The sequence below is a fragment of the Magnolia sinica genome, chromosome 4 (assembly GCF_029962835.1).
Source record: "Magnolia sinica isolate HGM2019 chromosome 4, MsV1, whole genome shotgun sequence".
NCBI classification, from domain to species: Eukaryota; Viridiplantae; Streptophyta; class Magnoliopsida; order Magnoliales; family Magnoliaceae; genus Magnolia; species Magnolia sinica.
The window spans coordinates 82,817,474-82,822,251 of record NC_080576.1 but is presented as its reverse complement, the minus strand read 5'-3'; the positions used below and the strand labels follow the sequence as shown (position 1 = coordinate 82,822,251).

Sequence of the window (4,778 nt, the reverse complement as noted above, 5' to 3'; positions counted from 1 at the left end):
GTTTGCTCATATTGAAAAAGATATTGAGGTCTAATGTTATATATCCGAAAGATAAATTCATGACCCCATTCCTACAATTGATAATAGTATTGGAAGTAGCAAGGAACGGACGGCCAAGGTTAACAAGGATTTGAATACTCATATCCATGATGGGTTGAATATTTAGGACAATAAAATCCATCGGGTAGTAAAATTTGTCAACCTGGACCAACACATCTTCAATTATCCCTTTCGGTACACGAATTAAGTGATCGTCAATTGTTCATATACCGAGTAGGGGATTAGGTTAACACTTGCTCCCAAGCCAAGAAGTGCGTGCTCAATCTGGTAGTTCCCAATTACACAAGTGATGGTTGGGCTACCGGGATCTTTGTATTTTTGTGGCACATCTTGTTTTAGGATGACACTCACTTTTTCTATCAAAAAGATTTTCCTTTATATGTTTTACCGTCTTTTGGTAGTGCATAGATCTTTTAGAAATTTGGCATATGAAGGGATTTGTTTAACGGTATCCAGTAGAGGGATGCTGACCTTCACTTGTTTCAACACCTCTAGAATATCCTGAGAGTTAGCCAGAGGTTTTGGTGCAATCAACCATTGAGGGAATGACGCAATTGGCTTACTCTGAGGTTCCACTTCTAACCCATGTGGAGCAATGTTAGGTGTATCATTCTTATCTTCTTTCGAGTTCTTAGGATTTTCAATTTTTATCGGAATAGATTTATCAATTGTCTTTCTGGTCCTGAGAGTGGTGATAGAATTAGCATGCTCCATATGATTTGAAGAGCTTGGGTCACTAATTTCGTATTGCGGTTTACGGTTGGGGAGAGTTTGAGCTGGAAGGATCCCTTTTTCCATAACCACAACGCGTGAGTCTATCTTTTGTATAGGCTTTGTAAGTTCTTGTAAGACTTGGAGAGTACTTTGTTGGATGAGCTCTTGAGTTTGTGTGGGATTTTGAACCAATTCCTCTTGAGGTTTTCCTTAATTCAAGAATTGATTAGGGATTCCTTGAGGAGTAGTAGTTTATCTATTCCTCCAACTGAAGTTTGAATGATTTCTCCAACTTGAATTGTATGTGTTTGAAGTAGGTCCTTTGAAAGGCCTTTGGTAGTTGTTCACGTCATTTGATTCCTTATTCAATATTTCTTAAAAAGTAGGTATTGTTGGACAATTTTCAGTTGTATGAATGTTGCAGGCACAAATACCGCAAACAACTTCCTTACCCTTGTCATTCTAAGTTCCATGGCCTCAATTTTCCTCATGAGATTGACCACTTTAACATTTATATCATCTTCCTCTTTTAAATTATATATTCCTCATCTCTCCTTCGATTAGTTAAGCTTAGAAGTGGTGCTAAGTCTTAAGGAGAAGTCTCATAATTGTTGTTTTCAACAAGTTTGTCAAAAGTAATACCACACATCATCAACCTCTTTGTTCATGAATTCCCTATTACACATCATCTCGACCAATTGGTGCATGGAAGATATCAGTCCATTGTAGAAGAAGTTTGTTATGTACCACATTTCAAACCCATGTTGTGGGCATGAATCTACAAGATCCTTGAACCGCTCCCAACATTGGAAGAATGTCTCATCTTCCTTTTAGGCGAAATTCATGATTGATTTCTTGATAGTGTTCGTCTTATGGTATGAGAAGAGTTTCTTTATGAACTCCCTTGTCATGTCGTTCCATCTACCAATGGATCGTGGACGTAGTGAGTGCAACCATGTCTTAGCTTTTTCTTTTCAAGAAAAAAGTTTCAGCCCGATCCTGTCCTTAGACACATTAGGAAACTGTAAAGTGGTTATTATCTCATCAAACTCTTTCATGTGTAGATATGGACTTTCAGATTCAAGTCCATGGAACTTTGGGAGGAGTTGGATCACTCCTGGCTTAATATCCATATTTCATGTATTTTCTGAAAAAATCATATAGGAAGGTGTGCTCAGCCCCACCGATTGTAAATAATCTCATAATGTACGAGGTGGGGGTGCATTATGCACTTTGTTTTCATCCTGAATTTCCTCAACTAGAGGTTGAGGTTGATTTGTATTGATCACTTCAATTAACTCTGAGGATCTCAAGTGGTGTCTAATCCGGTGACAAATAGGCAACCCTTCAACTAATCCTCCTTCACCTAAGAGATGTCGAGTGTTGTCATGAACCTACTTCGGCATGAAACATTCACAACCCTTAAATATTTAAACAACTAAGCCTAAAAGGAAAAACTAGAAAAACAAAAACAAATAAGAGATCTAGAAAAGGTAAGAGAGAATTAGAAAGAGATTACCGGATTGGAGATATGCTATGTTAGGATTCTACAAAACAAAAAACCAAAGTTAAATTCTAAACAAATTCAGAAAAAATCCTAACTTAGAAATAAAACAGAAAAATAATCCTAATCTCAACCAAATTTTAATACTAATTAAATTAAAAAAAAAAAGCAGCCATAATCCCCTGCAATGACACCAAAAACTTGTTCACAACCCCAAGTGTCCGGTCGCGATGTAGTAATAATCTCGGTGAGACCGAGGTCGAATCCATAGGGACTAAACTTGTACGTTTCAGAAAGTAACTAGAACTAGAACTAGAAGAAGATCTATATCTAAATGTAGAATAATAGAGAGAGTAATTGCGAATAATGTAATTGAACTTGTGAATTTAAAGGTGGGAACTAGGGTGCCAAGGATCCACTTGTAGCAATCAGGATGCTACCTTACTCGATTCAAGAGACGCAACTGGAATCAGAGTCCTATCTTATCCAGTTGGAAGAAGAGATGATCAAATCTCTGAACTTTTCATCGATCTAGTCTCAATGGAGGAGGATTGTGAAGATTTGGAAGGGATTCCATCACCCTACCATGCCCAGGAGATGATGGTGAGCAACAGGATTTACCAATCTCACAATCTCAAATAGGAAAAGAAGATATTCGAAGCTATTACAGTGTCTATTGTAATTTGAGTCACAACAAACCATAGAAAATTGAAAATATTCCTTAAAATCAACTAGAAATCAATGAAGTTCAACATAAACACGAATCAAAGTAAAGTAAACATCCCAATCACGCTATAAGCTTCACCTCTTAGACCTAGCTAAGTGGTTTAGTTAACCATAGACATGATTAAACAAAAATCTCTTAAATAAAACATAAAAACAAACTAAGGAAGAAGAAGAAAAACTCTTGGCGGCAACTCTCCACCCTTTAACTCCACTCCTTAAATCCTAGAAGATACCTAGGAACGTGCTAGGGACTCCTATTTATAGTTATGAAGCTCCACCTTACGCACCACTTGGAATTTCCGCAATCCGATCGCAAAACCGCCTCAATTTATGCAGCCGCGTTACGCATTGGTCCGACCGAAGTTACCTTTGGTTAGACTGAAGTCGAATTTGAGCTCGGGTAGGATTATGTTTCGTCAGTTGCTCGATTTCAGTTGGACCGAGCTTGGGTTTGGTTAGACCGAATTTAAGTTGTTGGTCGGACAGAATTAATCTTCGGTCGAACCAAGTTAACTCCTTTTATTGCTGGAGCTTTTTGTGCACTTTCAGTCGCACTGAATCCTCCATTCAGTCGAACTGAACTGGGTTTTGGTCAGACCGAATTAGCTTCTTAATTTCATCGTTAGTCGCTGGATTGTTTTGCAGGATTTCGGTCAGACCAAACTTGGGTTCGGTCAGACCAAACCTATCTGTTTTCTACTGCAGATCTGCATTCTTTCAAGTCCTTTCTTTATCCTTTGTACTTGGTTTCCTTAGATCATTGGCATGTGAACTCTTCATTCCTAGTCTCCTAAGATCTATCCTTTGCCTTGGTGATTCTTGAGCATCAAATTTTCAATCCAAGCTCTCAGATTCTGCTTGCAACACAAACATGTACAAAATATACTATTAAGCATTATCATGTTCCTAAAACCAAGATATAATTAGGGGAAACTATGCAATATTTGACACTCAACAGTCAGATTAAGGCTATAAATAACGAAAGAATTCAATAGAAAGATTTGTCTGATACCAACCCAATCAAACCCAATATATCTTTCAATTAGCTATTATTTACATTCCTTAGTGTAATTACTCGACATTTCTATAAGTCAATTACATCTTTTTAGTGTAATCCTTTACTTTTTACTTGTTATTTGCATTCCATAGTGTAATCCGTAACATTAATCAAGTAACTGGTAATCTTAGCTGTAATTTGGATCTATGCTCATACGCTGGATTCAAGTCTCAATCCAGGAAGGTGTTTTACAACTGCTTTTTACGATCAATTATTAATTTTCATTATCTAATTTCCTTTTATCTGTATTGAAAAGTCCTTCGTACGGAAGGCAAATGTATAATCCATCATCAGAGGATGAACCCTACCCTCTAAATATCGTGTCATCCTATTTACATACTGAGCGAGTGGCCGAATAGGCGGTTGATCTCATTCGATCTCGGTGATAAACTACGTATCTGCCTATCTTGTGGCTTGAGGTCATAGTTATTCGGTTTGAATTGAGCTGCAAATTTAATTCTAACACGCCCGCGCTTATCACGGAGCTTGAACTGGAAACCGAGCCACAACAGAGACATATGAATGGTTGAGATGTTGATCACTGTTCAGATGAATGGTTGCTATCTATATCTTGGATGATTGTGATCTTTCAGAGAAAGCTCTCTTGGATATGTAGTTGCATTGATTCTCTGAAAAAATAAAAACGGGGGAGCAGATTTGGTTTGAATGGGGAGTCTCCAAGCGCTTGCGCTATTTCGGTGATTCATGTTCACATGC

General features: G+C 37.7%; 1 non-coding gene across 1 annotated transcript; it reads left to right on the top strand.

Annotated features, from left to right (window-relative positions):
- The first annotated feature begins 1,530 nt into the window (after nt 1-1,530).
- Nucleotides 1,531-1,637, top strand: LOC131244924 (small nucleolar RNA R71). Its single transcript, XR_009170692.1, has one exon. It is a non-coding gene; the product is annotated as a small nucleolar RNA R71 (small nucleolar RNA).
- Nucleotides 1,638-4,778: the final 3,141 nt, after the last annotated feature.